We start from the raw sequence: 15,836 nt of genomic DNA, 5'->3' as shown, positions 1-15,836 counted from the left end.
ATTGTGCTTGTAACAGTTTAGGAAGCACTGTTTGCATTGTTTGCTCAAAGAACTAAAGGATGAAATGATATCTAATGCTTCAGGTTGAAAGCCTGAAGGGAGAGGCAGCTTCAGTTACCCCCCACTGCCTGCCTGACCCTAACCAAGGGGGTTGTTGACCGCGCCGGGAACGTGGACCGAACCCGCCACGAGAGGTCTTTCCGTTGAGCTCTACTTGGAGCAGGAGGACGCTTGGGTGCCAGGGGGGGCTCTGGCAGTAAATCCCTCGCCTTCCGGGTCCTGCACAAGAGGCTAACGTGACTCGGGATTGGATCTCGAGGCCCGCATACTAGTCTACGAGCAGAAGCTTGGAATAGTGATCCCTGGCGGATTACTGGATAGCCTTCGGGCGGATTATGGACAAGCCTACGGGCGGAACTCCTTGTATTTCAAAGATAAAATGATGAAATGATAATAAAGAATTTGGCTGATATTGTTTTTCTATGTCACATGATAAGATTACGTGAAGGAACGAGTGCTTAACAGGAGTAATTAAAGAAGCTGATTGTTATATGTCAAATTAATGTGTTAGATAATTACATAACTAAAACAAACTGAGGAAGGTGCGGAGGATGGGCCATGGGTCCGTCCTACGGTTGGGTGGTCCCGGTTAGCTGGGAACTTTTCTCAAAAATCTCGAAGAACAACGGGAGGATCATCGAAAGCAATGACCTAGAATTATGTTTTACCCAATTTACGCAGTTTTAGGAGAACGGAATGGAACTATGCCTTATGGCAGAGAGGTTGAGTTTTGCATCCCTCTCATTTCCCATTCTCCTTGAACCAAGTACAGCGTGAATCTGCTTCGGACGTGGCGTTTCTACGTAAAGTAGTTCACTCGGGTCTGACGCTAGTTGCTGTTAGCTAATGCCCAAATTAGGAAAACCCTAATTCAGGTCGATCCTAAGTGGGAACGGCCAGGATACTTCCGCTACGTGGCAGACGCGGGAAGACCTGGATCGCAAGTCCTGTAACATTCCATGGGAATGCCGGGCGGAGCTTTCTAGACATCCTTTCCGATGGACTGCTAAGATGTGTCCTGGATGATTCTAGTGGACACGTTACAGTTGGTATCAGAGAAAACCAACAAAGGACTTGTTTTTAGGAAATTTTAATAAGACGAAGTAAAGCAAATGTTACTATCCCAAACATTTCCTTACTTTCAATGCTGTCTTGCAGAATTATAAAGCATGGAACAAGTTCTTAGTGTTCCGAGTCATGTTTATGACCACGATGCATTCCACGGATTATCGACAAAGGGTTGAGATGATGAACATCCTAGACCGCATTTACATTCCATTGCCTGTGTACGTGGAACGGAGATGGATGGGTGTTACAGGGATCTATTACATAACTGCCTATCAACCTGCGTACCTTCAAATTAACTTGAAGAGAATCAAGTGGATGGAGGATTTGAAGATCGTGAAGCTGTTCGTCTTTGTTGAGGCTCACGCGAACGCGCCCCTACAGGTCGGGGGTCGAAGGGTTAACCAGAATAAGTATGTGTACGGAGAAGTGATTCAAAGAATCCCTGCCGACCGAATCAAGGTTTTGGGACGTCATGAGAAGAATGGATATCAAAGGAAAAGATACCCTAATCTTCCAATGAACTATCGATTCCTGAAAATCGATGACCCCAATCCGTACTACTACTCAGTTCCTGTAGCTGAATGCAATAATATCTTCTTCTCTTCGAATTAATGTATCAACTTGTTTCATCGCCCCAAGAAATATTTGTACCCCGAAAGGGCTATGCTGATATGAATGGAATAAAACTTTTTTTTAAAATCAACGATTGTCTTGACTATGAATATTGATAAAGAAGTAAAGTGATTTGGTCACTTGGCTAAAGGAATATGCGGACGTAGTTCCTGAAGAGTTAACAGAACTCTCGCTTCAAAGAGAAGTAGATCATGAGATCAAGCTAGTAATAGGAGCTGAGCCAATTGAGAAGAGACCCTATAGAATGTCTATACCGGAAGCAATTCAACTGAAGGAACAACTCAACAAGTGCTAGATCAAAGGGCTACATCCGTCCTAGCAGTTCACCATGAGAAGCACCTGTACTGTTCTAGAAAAAGAAAGATGGAACACTTCGACTATGTATTGATTATAGAGGGTTGAATCAATCAACAGTCAAGAACAAATATCATATTCCTAGAATAGATGAGCTTCTTGATAGTCTTCAGGGTGCCAAGATCTTCTCCAGGATTATCTTAGGTCTGGTTACTATCAGATAAGAATCAAGGAAGAAGATATCCCAAAGACGACCTTCAACACTAGATATGGACACCTTGAGTTCTAGTTATGTCATTAGGGCTTACGAATGTGCCTGCCACATTCAATAGGTTAATGAAGGATATCTTTAGACCATATCTTGATAAACTTTGTGCTCGTCTTCTTTGATGACACTCTAGTCTATTCCAAACAGGAAGGAGATCATGAACCCCAACTTCGGATTTTCCTTGAGACAAGGAGGTCACACAAGCTGTATGCTAAGATGACAAAATGTGCATTCCTCAAACATCACATTGGTTATCTGGGATTCATCATATCGGTAGAAGGAATCTCAGTGGAGCCAGTCTAAGTTAGAAATGTTCTAGGATGGCCAAATACCAACAACTGTCAAAGAAATACGCAACTTTCTTGGATTGACAAGATGGTATGGGGTCTTCATAAAAAACTATGCTTTGATTGCAGCACCTTTGAAAGAATTATTGAAGAAGCAAACGTCCATTGCATGGTCAACTGCCGAACAAACTAGCTTTGATAGGTTGAAGCAAAGTTTGGTATCAGCATCGATCCTAAAACTTCTAGACCACAGTAAGGAGTAGAGGTAGTAACTGATACTAGCATGCTTATGTAGAAAAGTCATCCTATAGCCTAATCTTCAAGAAACTGAAGATCCATGAAAAGAATTATGCTACCCATGATCTTGAACTTTTAGTTGTCAAGCTTTGGAGACACTACTTGCTGGGTAACAAGTTTACACTAGTGACTGATCATAAAAAGTCTCAAGTGGAACTTTACCTAGAACAAGCTCAACATGAGGCAATGTCAGTGGATTGAAGTGCTGGAGGAGTGTGACCTTAAGATCAAGTATCGAACTGGAAAAGAGTATGTAGTTGCTGATGCACTCAGTCGCAAGGCATTCCTTAATTCTCTAAAATCCATCAATAGCTAGATCTCTAGCCACAAAGGTATCAATGCCGAACAACCCCATACTTGAGCTAGCTAGAGAGGAAGGATGCCATGATCTAGCCTATCAAAGGATGCTAAGGGAAATCTCTATCGAGGACGAGTAACAAAAGCTAGAGGCTAAGTATCATGAATTCTCTATCAATAGTGGACTTGTCTACTATGGGACGAGAGTATGTATACCAGCAAGCCAGTCACTTAGGTAGAAGATATTGTGGGAAGCTCATGATTCCCCTTTCTCAGGACATCCTGGCTATGCCAAGACTCTCATTGCAATTAGGAAAAGCTACCAATGGGAGAGGCTTAATGGTGACATTCTCAAATATTTTACTGAGTGTTTGTCTTGTCAACGTATCAAAGACAAACATGTCAAAATGCCAGGGAAGTTGCAATCACTTGACGTTCCCCAAATGAAATGGGAATTCATCAGTATGGACTTGGTTAATTGGCCTACCCCAAGTTTAGGGAGGATACCACTCCATCATGGTTGTGGTTGACATGTTGACTAAGGTTGCATAACTTATTCTAGTAAAGACAAACTATAAAGCCTCAAACATTGCAAGGTTGTTTATCAAGGAGATATACAAGCTACATGGGTTACCTAGAAGAATCATTAGTGATCATGATTCTCTCTTCACATCACACTTCTCGAGAGCTATCTTTGAAGCTATTGGGACTCAACTCTATTTATATGCAGCTTACCATCCCCAAACTGATGACCAAATGGAGCAAATAAAGCAAGTCATCAAGGACATGCTTAGGGCACACTGCTGTCGTGAGCCAAAAAGGTGGATTCAATACTTGCCTTCAGTTGAATTTGCCTACAATACTTCTTACCAACAAGGTATTCAGATGACCCCTTTCCAAGCATTGTATGGTCATGATTGTCGAAGTCCCCTAAACTTTTCTGATCCAAACCTAAGAGTTGAAGCATCAAGACAGATGTTGAAAGACATGAACGATCAAATAAAGTCAATAAGACAAGAGATACAAGCGGCCAAGGATAGAAAAAAGGCATACGCAGATTTGAAACATCAAGTAAGAGTCTTCGAAGAAGGAGACATGGTCTTCATTTGTGTGCACCCTAAAAAGAGTTCCCTATCCTTAGGAGATTGCAAGAAGCTAAGTCCAACGTATTCTTGACCATACAAGATCCTTAAGTGCCTAGGACCTATTGCTGATAGATTGCAACTCCTTGAAAACCTAAAGGTTCATAATATATTCCATATCAACCTATTGAAGAAGTATGTACCTAATCCGAACCATGTACTCGATGACCAACAAGTTGTAATGCCTAGTCAAGGAGTCCTTGAACTAAGCCATGACAGGATCTTAGATGTTAGGGAGAGACAACTAAGATCCAGAACCTTGAGAGAATGCCTCGCCTAGTGGAAAGTTTATCCCGAGGAGGATGTCACTTGGATGGATGAAAGCACTCTCAACCATCAATATCCCCCAGTTTATCTCAAGATGAGGACATCTCGATTCCTCCAAGGGGGAGAGAATGTAATATTTCCGTTGTAAATATTTCCAACCCGTATGATACTCATGCAAGGGAATGACGGCATTGAATATTTGGACAGTGAAATTGTACAATCTCCATTGGCATGAACAAGACCAAAGTCAAGGAAACCCGCTTATGCTTGTGTGAACCCCCTCTTGGAAAGAAATCAAGATGAAATTTTTGATTTATGGTTATAAAAACAAATCCAACCAACGATCATGTTGGAGGAGAGAGAGGGGAGCTGCTATGACTTAGCATCTAGCTGGAGCTCGTAAGGGAATGTAGGCATGCATGATGCCGCGTGGGGGAGGGAGGACCCTCCCCCTCACTTATTTAAGTGGTATGGGATAGCCAGGGGGGGGAGGCGACCGTGAAGGAGGGGCCGTGAGGAGGCTGCCGGTGAAGGAGGGGCCGTGAGGAGGCTGCCGCGAAGGAGGGGCCGTGAGGAGGCTGCCATAAAGGGAGGCTGCCGCGAAGGAGGGGCCGTGAAGAGGCTGCTGTAAAGGAGGCGGCCGTGAAGGAGAAGGCAACGGTGAAGGAGGGGGGGGGGGGCATGAAGGAACGCGGCCGTGAAGGAGGGGAGAGCCACAATGCCGTCCGTGGAGGAGGGCCCTGCCGTGGAGTAGGACCAGAACGCCGTCAAAAGCTTCCCAAATCCTTTATCTCCACGCCACGTAGTTCCCTGAAGCTTCTTATAAGGGGGCTTCTTTAAGCCCCCTTCCTATTGGGATCAACCACAAGCCCATTTTACCCTGGTTTTTTTTTAAACCCCTTCCCGTGGATTCCCCCATAAAGCCCATATTATCCCCGATTTTTTTTAAGTCCCTTCCTATCGGATCTCCATAAGACCATTGTACCCCGGGATTTAAGTCCCCTTCCCATAGCATCCACCACAAGCAAATCTTTACCCCCAATTTTAAAGCCCTTTCCATTAGTTTCTTAATAAGCCCATCCCTCCCGGCTTTGAAGCAAAGGAAGCTACTAAAGCCCTAGCCCCAATTCTTGTAAGAAGAAGAGGGGTTTCTGTAAACCCTTCCCACTCGATTTCCCCCATAAACCCATCTCTAAATTTTCCCCCCACACTCCCTCTCCACAAAGATCTTTATCCCCGGAACTTCTATGAAAGGAAGGAGAAGTTCATAAGTCCCCATTTCCACAAAGCACATAAAACCATTCCTAGCCGGATTTTCAAGGAGAAGAATCTCTCAAGCCTCTGTTTCCGCAAGGCTTTCGCAAGAACCCTCTCACGAATCCCTCTTTTCCGAAAGAAAGAAGGCCCAAGCTCTGAACCATAAGACCTTCCAAATCCAAATTCCACAAGTCAAGGAGCCATACCTCAAAGGGACTTGCGCGTACAAGGGAGAAGGCAAAAAATCATAAGATTGCGAGCCAAGGCAAGAAGTTCGAATTCCCGAAGGCAAAACCAGAGGTCGAATTCATGATGGCCCCTAAAAAGGTACAAGGTGCATCCACAGGAGGATCATCTCCGAATATTCATGTGGATATTTTAGCGAACCCACAAGTCCAGGTTTTCTTCCTATTTTTGATTCACGTCAAAGTATTGCAATTATGTATGGTTAATTTATGGAACTAGGATGCACTTTTGCGATTGAAATACTTTGGCTATTTTAAAGGAAGTAACACATGATCGAAGATCGGTCATTTGTATGTTTCAATGGAATGAATGAAAGATGTCTATAGCAAGTTGCTTCAGTGCATTGCAAAGTAACGAATCTAGAACAACTAATGACTATCATTACAAAGTCGAGATTGCGTAATGCTCAATCAGTGCGTTTGAATATTTCATTCAAAAAAATGAAGTTAGGGAAAGGCTGCATGGTTTGTTTAACATAAAAACTTAAAAGCTTAGTAGCATGAGTCGTGAATACATGCCCTAGTAGGACCAATGGAAGTTATGCGAATTTTATCATGTGCTTGGCCTTAACAAGAAAAATTAGGGATTGCAAATCTAGAGAAAATGAATCGCGTGCTTACGTGAGTTATGACGTAATGCAACTAGTTTTTCCCCTCTTAGATCAAGACAATATCTTTAGGAATGGCTCGTCCTTGTTGTAAGACAAGTAAATTGATTTACCCAAAACACCTAAACCGCAAAGGACTCATTTAGATGGTTAAATCGATACAATATGCTCCAAGTGCTAGCTAGGGTTTAGCACATTAAGGACTTGACCTAGTTTCACGCACTTGTTACGAAGACGAATCCTTAAACCAAAGGTCCTACCCACATTCACGGAATGTAGGGAAAATTGGACGCTCATGCATAAAACGATCTAAGGTTTCTACCGTGAGGATCACTCGTTCAAATGATGAAACTCGGATTGAGTTGGAATTCCTAGGACCAAACGTTGTCGGCCTAGTGTAATTAGGAATAGGTTGGGTAAGAAGACACCCTAAACCCTGCTTCTTGTCTGGAGATAATTCCGTGACCAGAAAACACCATTCCATGGGTGAAACGATCCCATGGAATAGATGCGACACTTGTGCAAAAAGTTGCAACGTCGCATAGACTTGTGATTTGTTCACAAGAGAGTTTTGCCATTTCTTGAAATGGGGTTGGCAAGCTCTTGTGCAAGTTTAACTTGCAAGAGAATGAGTAATCATCCTGTTACATCACCTTTCTTGGGGAAAAATTGCCAAGTAAAGGAAAGTTAGGTATTTGCTTGGAAGCAAAATGATCAATCAATAAATTGGAGCGACATGGTCGCCAGGATTTACTATTAATAAAACCTAAGGTATTGGTTAAGTTGGGTTAACAGGGTATGTCCCTAACCCAAGGACAAAAGGGTGAATAAACAAACCCTTGGGGATCTTGCCAAGTCAAATTGATCCCAAATCGAATGCTGGATGCATTCGGAGAGAAGGATTCACTCCTTAACAGTTGGCAAATTAAACGACCACTGGAATTGATTGTGCTTGTAACAGTTTAGGAAGCACTGTTTGCATTGTTTGCTCAAAGAACTAAAGGATGAAATGATATCTAATGCTTTAGGTTGAAAGCCTGAAGGGAGAGGCAGCTTCAGTTACCCCCCACTGCCTGCCTGACCCTAACCAAGGGGGTTATTGACCGCGCCGGGAACGTGGACCGAACCCGTCGCGAGAGGTCTTTCCGTTGAGCTCTACTTGGAGCAGGAGGACGCTTGGGTGCCAGGGGGGGCTCTGGCCGTAAATCCCTCGCCTTCCGGGTCCTGCACAAGAGGCTAACGTGACTCGGAATTGGATCTCGAGGCCCGCATACTAGTCTACGGGCAGAAGCTTGGAATAGTGATCCCTGGCGGATTATGGACAAGCCTACGGGCGGAACTCCTTGTATTTCAAAGATAAAATGATGAAATGATAATAAAGAATTTGGCTGATATTGTTTTTCTATGTCACGTGATAAGATTACGTGAAGGAACCAGTGCTTAACAGGAGTAATTAAAGAAGCTGATTGTTATATGTCAAATTAATGTGTTAGATAATTACATAACTAAAACAAACTGAGGAAAGTGCGGAGGATGAACCATGGGTCCATCCTACGGTTGGGTGGTCCCGGTTAGCTGGGAACTTTTCTCAAAAATCTCGAAGAACAACGGGAGGATCATCGAAAGCAATGACCTAGAATTATGTTTTACCCAATTTACGCTGTTTTAGGAGAACGGAATGGAACTATGCCTTATGGCAGAGAGGTTGAGTTTTGCATCCCTCTCATTTCCCATTCTCCTTGAACCAAGTACAGCGTGAATCTGCTTCGGACGTGGCGTTTCTACGTAAAGTAGTTCGCTCGGGTCTGACGCTAGTTGCTGTTAGCTAATGCCCAAATTAGGAAAACCCTAATTCAGGTCGATCCTAAGTGGGAACGGCCAGGATACTTCCGCTACGTGGCAGACGTGGGAAGACTTGGATCGCAAGTCCCGTAACATTCCATGGGAATGCCGTGCGGAGCTTTCTAGACATCCTTTCCGATGGACTGCTAAGATGTGTCCTGGATGATTCTAGTGGACACGTTATAGTTGGTATCAGAGCAAACCAACAAAGGACTTTTTTTTAGGAAATTTTAATAAGACGAAGTAAAGCAAATGTTACTGTCCCAAACATTTCCTTACTTTCAATGCTGTCTTGCAGAATTATAAAGCATGGAACAAGTTCTTAGTGTTCCGAGTCATGTTTATGACCACGATGCATTCCACGGATTATCGACAAAGGGTTGAGATGATGAACATCCTAGACCGCATTTACATTCCATCGCCTGTGTACGTGGAACGGAGATGGATGGGTGTTACAGGGATCTATTACATAACTGCCTATCAACCTGCGTACCTTCAAATTAACTTGAAGAGAATCAAGTGGATGGAGGATTTGAAGATCGTGAAGCTGTTCGTCTTTGTTGAGGCTCACGCGAACGCGTCCCTACAGGTCGGGGGTCGAAGGGTTAACCAGAATAAGTATGTGTATGGAGAAGTGATTCAAAGAATCCCTGCCGACCGAATCAAGGTTTTGGGATGTCATGAGAAGAATGGATATCAAAGGAAAAGATACCCTAATCTTCCAATGAACTATCGATTCCTGAAATCCGATGACCCCAATCCGTACTACTACTCAGTTCCTGTAGCTGAATGCAATAATATCTTATTCTCTTCGAATTAATGTATCAACTTGTTCCATCGCCCCAAGAAATAATTGTACCCCGAAAGGGCTATGCTGATATGAATGGAATAAAACTTTTTTTTAAAATCAACGATTGTCTTGACTATGAATATTGATAAAGAAGTAAAGTGATTTGGTCACTTGGCTAAAGGAATATGCGGACGTAGTTCCTGAAGAGTTAACAGAACTCTCGCTTCAAAGAGAAGTAGATCATGAGATCAAGCTAGTAATAGGAGCTGTGCCAATTGAGAAGAGACCCTATAGAATGTCTATACCGGAAGAAATTGAACTGAAGGAACAACTCAACAAGTGCTAGATCAAAGGGCTACATCCGTCCTAGCAGTTCACCATGAGAAGCACCTGTACTGTTCTAGAAAAAGAAAGATGGAACACTTCGACTATATATTGATTATAGAGGGTTAAATCAATCAACAGTCAAGAACAAATATCATATTCCTAGAATAGATGAGCTTCTTGATAGTCTTCAGGGTGCCAAGATCTTCTCCAAGATTATCTTAGGTCTGGTTACTATCAGATAAGAATCAAGGAAGAAGATATCCCAAAGACGACCTTCAACACTAGATATGGACACTTTGAGTTCTAGTTATGTCATTAGGGCTTACAAATGTGCCTGCCACATTCAATAGGTTAATGAAGGATATCTTTAGACCATATCTTGATAAACTTTGTGCTCGTCTTCTTTGATGACACTCTAGTCTATTCCAAACAGGAAGGAGATCATGAACCCCAACTTCGGATTTTCCTTGAGACAAGGAGGTCACACAAGCTGTATGCTAAGATGACGAAATGTGCATTCCTCAAATATCAAATTGGTTATCTGGGATTCATCATATCGGTAGAAGGAATCTCAGTGGAGCAGCCTAAGTTAGAAATGTTCTAGGATGGCCAAATACCAACAACTGTCAAGGAAATACACAACTTTCTTGGATTGACAAGATGGTATGGGGTCTTCATAAAAAACTATGCTTTGATTGCAGCTCCTTTGACAGAATTATTGAAGAAGCAAACGTCCATTGCATGGTCAACTGCCAAACAAACTAGCTTTGATAGGTTGAAGCAAAGTTTGGTATCAGCATTGATCCTAAAACTTCTAGACCACAGTAAGGAGTAGAGGTAGTAACTGATACTAGCATGCTTATGTAGAAAAGTCATCCTATAGCCTAATCTTCAAGAAACTGAAGATCCATGAAAAGAATTATGCTACCCATGATCTTGAACTTTTAGTTGTCAAGCTTTGGAGACACTACTTGCTCGGTAGCAAGTTTACACTAGTGACTGATCATAAAAAGTCTCAAGTGGAACTTTACCTAGAACAAGCTCAACATGAGGCAATGTCAGTGGATTGAAGTGCTGGAGGAGTGTGACCTTAAGATCAAGTACCGAACTGGAAAGGAGTATGTAGTTGCTGATGCACTCAGTCGCAAGGCATTCCTTAATTCTCTAAAATCCATCAATAGCTAGATCTCTAGCCACAAAGGTATCAATGCCGAACAACCCCATACTTGAGCTAGCTAGAGAGGAAGGATGCCATGATCTAGCCTATCAAAGGATGCTAAGGGAAATCTCTATCGAGGACCAGGAACAAAAGCTAGGGGCTAAGTATCATGAATTCTCTATCAATAGTGGACTTGTCTACTATGGGACGTGAGTATGTATACCAGCAAGCCAGTCACTTAAGTAGAAGATATTGTGGGAAGCTCATGATTCCCCTTTCTCAGGACATCCTGGCTATGCCAAGACTCTCATTGCAGTTAGGAAAAGCTACCAATGGGAGAGGCTGAATGGTGACATTCTCAAATATTTTACTGAGTGTTTGTCTTGTCAACGTATCAAAGACAAACATGTCAAAATGCCAGGGAAGTTGCAATCACTTGACGTTCCCCAAATGAAATGGGAATTCATCAGTATGGACTTGGTTAATTGGCGTACCCCAAGTTTAGGGAGGATACCACTCCATCATGGTTGTGGTTGACATGTTGACTAAGGTTGCATAACTTATTCTGGTAAAGACAAACTATAAAGCCTCAAACATTGCAAGGTTGTTTATCAAGGAGATATACAAGCTACATGGGTTACCTAGAAGAATCATTAGTGATCATGATTCTCTCTTCACATCACACTTCTCGAGAGCTATCTTTGAAGCTATTGGGACTCAACTCTATTTATATACAGCTTACCATCCCCAAACTGATGACCAAATGGAGCAAATAAAGCAAATCATCAAGGGCATGCTTAGGGCACACTGCTGTCATGAGCCAAAAAGGTGGATTCAATACTTGCCTTCAGTTGAATTTGCCTACAATACTTCTTACCAACAAGGTATTCAGATGACCCCTTTCCAAGCATTGTATGGTCATGATTGTCGAAGTCCCCTAAACTTTTCTGATCCAAACCTAAGAGTTGAAGCATCAAGACAGATGTTGAAAGACATGAACGATCAAATAAAGTCAATAAGACAAGACATACAAGCGGCCAAGGATAGACAAAAGGCATACGCAAATTTGAAACATACAGTAAGAGTCTTCGAAGAAGGAGACATGGTCTTCATTCGTGTGCACCCTAAAAAGAGTTCCCTATCCTTAGGAGATTACAAGAAGTTAAGTCCAACGTATTCTTGACCATACAAGATCCTTAAGTGCCTAGGACCTATTGCTGATAGATTGCAACTCCTTGAAAACCTAAAGGTTCATAATATATTCCATATCAACCTATTGAAAAAGTATGTACCTAATCCTAACCATGTACTCGATGACCAACAAGTTGTAATGCCTAGTCAAGGAGTCCTTGAACTAAGCCATGACAGGATCTTAGATGTTAGGGAGAGACAACTAAGATCCAGAACCTTGAGAGAATGCCTCACCCAGTGGAAAGTTTATCCCGAGGAGGATGTCACTTGGATGGATGAAAGCACTCTCAACCATCAATATCCCCCAGTTTATCTCAAGATGAGGACATCTCGATTCCTCCAAGGGGGAGAGAATGTAATATTTCCGTTGTAAATATTTCCAACCCGTATGATACTCATGCAAGGGAATGACGGCATTGAATATTTGGACAGTGAAATTGTACAATCTCCATTGGCATGAACAAGACCAAAGTCAAGGAAACCCGCTTATGCTTGTGTGAACCCCCTCTTGGAAAGAAATCAAGATGAAATTTTTGATTTATGGTTATAAAAACAAATCCAGCCAACGATCGTGCTGGAGGAGAGAGAGGGGAGCTGCTATGACTTAGCATCTAACTGGAGCTCGTAAGGGAATGTAGGCATGCATGATGCCGCGTGGGGGAGGGAGGACCCTCCCCCTCACTTATTTAAGTGGTATGGGATAGCCGGGGGGGGAGGCGACCGTGAAGGAGGGGCCGTGAGGAGGCTGCCCGTGAAGGAGGGTCCGTGAGGAGGCTGCCGCGAAGGAGGGGCCGTGAGGAGGCTGCCATAAAGGGAGGCTGCCGCGAAGGAGGGGCCGTGAAGAGGCTGCCGTAAAGGAGGCGGCCGTGAAGAAGGGGCCATGAAGGAGAAGGCAACCGTGAAGGAGGGGGGGGGCATGAAGGAAGGCGGCCGTGAAGGAGGGGAGAGCCACAATGCCGTCGTGGAGGAGGGCCCTTCCGTGGAGTAGGACCAGAACGCCGTCAAAAGCTTCCCAAATCCTTTATCTCCACGCCACGTAGTTCCCTGAAGCTTCTTAGAAGCTTCTCTAGGAAGCTTCTAAGGGGGCTTCTTTAAGCCCCCTTCCTATTGGGATCAACCACAAGCCCATTTTACCCTGGTTTTTTTTTAAACCCCTTCTCGTGGATTCCCCCATAAAGCCCATATTATCCCCGGTTTTTTTTATGTCCCTTCCTATCGGATCTCCATAAGACCATTGTACCCCGGGATTTAAGTCCCCTTCCCATAGCATCCACCACAAGCAAATATTTACCCCCAATTTTAAAGCCCTTTCCATTAGTTTCTCAATAAGCCCATCCCTCCCGGCTTTGAAGCAAAGGAAGCTACTAAAGCCCTAGCCCCGATTCATGTAAGAAGAAGAGGGGTTTCTGTAAACCCTTCCCACTCGATTTCCCCCATAAACCCATCTCTAAATTTTCCCCCCACACTCCCTCTCCACAAAGATCTTTATCCCCGAAACTTCTATGAAAGGAAGGAGAAGTTCATAAGTCCCCATTTCCACAAAGCGCATAAAACCATTCCTAGCCGGAATTTCAAGGAGAAGAATCTCTCAAGCCTCTGTTTCCGCAAGGCTTTCGCAAGAACCCTCTCACGAATCCCTCTTTTCCGAAAGAAAGAAGGCCCAAGCTCCGAACCATAAGACCTTCCAAATCCAAATTCCACAAGTCAAGGAGCCATACCTCAAAGGGACTTGCGCGTACAAGGGAGAAGGCCAAAAATCATAAGATTGCGAGCAAAGGCAAGAAGTTCGAATTCCCGAAGGAAAAACCAGACGTCGAATTCACGATGGCCCCTAAAAAGGTACAAGGTGCATCCGTAGGAGGATCATCTCCGAATATTCATGTGGATATTTTACCGAACCCACAAGTCCAGGTTTTCTTTCTATTTTTGATTCACGTCAAAGTATTGCAATTATGCATGGTTAATTTATGGAACTAGGATGCACTTTTGCGATTGAAATACTTTGGCTATTTTAAAGGAAGTAACACATAATCGAAGATCGGTCATTTGTATGTTTCAATGGAATGAATGAAAGATGTCTATAACAAGTTGCTTCAGTGCATTGCAAAGTAATGAATCTAGAACAACTAATGACTATCATTACAAAGTCGAGATTGCGTAATGCTCAATCAGTGCGTTCGAATATTTCATTCAAAAAAATGAAGTTAGGGAAAGGCTGCATGGTTTGTTTAACATAAAAACTTAAAAGCTTAGTAGCATGAGTCGTGAATACATGCCCTAGTAGGACCAATGGAAGTTATGCGAATTTTATCATGTGCTTGGTCTTAACAAGAAAAATTAGGGATTGCAAATCTAGAGAAAATGAATTGCGTGCTTACGTGAGTTATGACGTAATGCAACTAGTTTTTCCCCTCTTAGATCAAGACAATATCTTTAGGAATGGCTCGTCCTTGTCGTAAGACAAGTAAATTGATTTACCCAAAACACCTAAACCGCAAAGGACTCATTTAGATGGTTAAATCGATACAATATGCTCCAAGTGCTAACTAGGGTTTAGCACATTAAGGACTTGACCTAGTTTCACGCACTTGTTAACAAGACGAATCCTTAAACCAAAGGTCCTACCCACATTCACGAAATGTAGGGACAATTGGACGCTCATGTATAAAACGATCTAAGGTTTCTACCCTAAGGATCACTCGTTCAAATGATGAAACTCGGATTGAGTTGGAATTCCTAGGACCAAACGTTGTCGGCCTAGTGTAATTAGGAATAGGTTGGGTAAGAAGACACCCTAAACCCTGCTTCTCGTCTGGAGATAATTTCGTGACCAGGAAACGCCATTCAATGGGTGAAACAATCCCATGGAATAGATGCGACACTTGTGCAAAAAGTTGCAACGTCGCATAGACTTGTGATTTGTTCACAAGAGAGTTTTGCCATTTCTTGAAATGGGGTTGGCAAGCTCTTGTGCAAGTTTAACTTGCAAGAGAATGAGTAATCATCCTGTTACATCACCTTTCTTGGGGAAAAATTGCCAAGTAAAGGAAAGTTAGGTATTTGCTTGGAAGCAAATGATCAATCAATAAATTAGAGTGACATGGTCGCCAGGATTTACTATTAATAAAACCTAAGGTATTGGTTAAGTTGGGTTAACAGGGTATGTCCCTAACCCAAGGACAAAAGGGTGAATAAACAAACCCTTGGGAATCTTGCCAAGTCAAATTGATCCCAAATCGAATGCTGGATGCATTCGGAGAGAATGATTCACTCCTTAACAGTTGGCAAATTAAACGACCACTGGAATTGATTGTGCTTGTAACAGTTTAGGAAGCACTGTTTGCATTGTTTGCTCAAAGAACTAAACGATGAAATGATATCTAATGCTTCAGGTTGAAAGCCTGAAGGGAGAGGCAGCTTCAGTTACCCCCGACTGCCTGCCTGACCCTAACCAAGGGGGTTGTTGACCGCACCGGGAACGTGGACCGAACCCGCCGCGAGAGGTCTTTCCGTTGAGCTCTACTTGGAGCAGGAGGACGCTTGGGTGCTAGGGGGGGCTCTGGCCGTAAATCCCTTGCCTTCCGGGTCCTGCACAAGAGGCTAACGTGACTCGGGATTGGATCTCGAGACCCGCATACTAGTCTATGGCCAGAAGCTTGGAATAGTGATCTCTGGCGGATTACTGGATAGCCTTCGGGCGGATTATGGACAAGCCTACGGGCGGAACTCCTTGTATTTCAAAGATAAAATGATGAAATGATAATAAAGAATTTGGCTGATATTGTTTTTCTATGTCACGTGATA

Source organism: Lygodium microphyllum, chromosome 20 (genome assembly GCF_053477565.2).
Source record: "Lygodium microphyllum isolate KBCC chromosome 20, Lygodium_microphyllum_v1.1.10, whole genome shotgun sequence".
NCBI classification, from domain to species: Eukaryota; Viridiplantae; Streptophyta; class Polypodiopsida; order Schizaeales; family Lygodiaceae; genus Lygodium; species Lygodium microphyllum.
The sequence above is the reverse complement of the archived record's forward strand: the minus strand, read 5'-3'. Positions refer to the sequence as shown.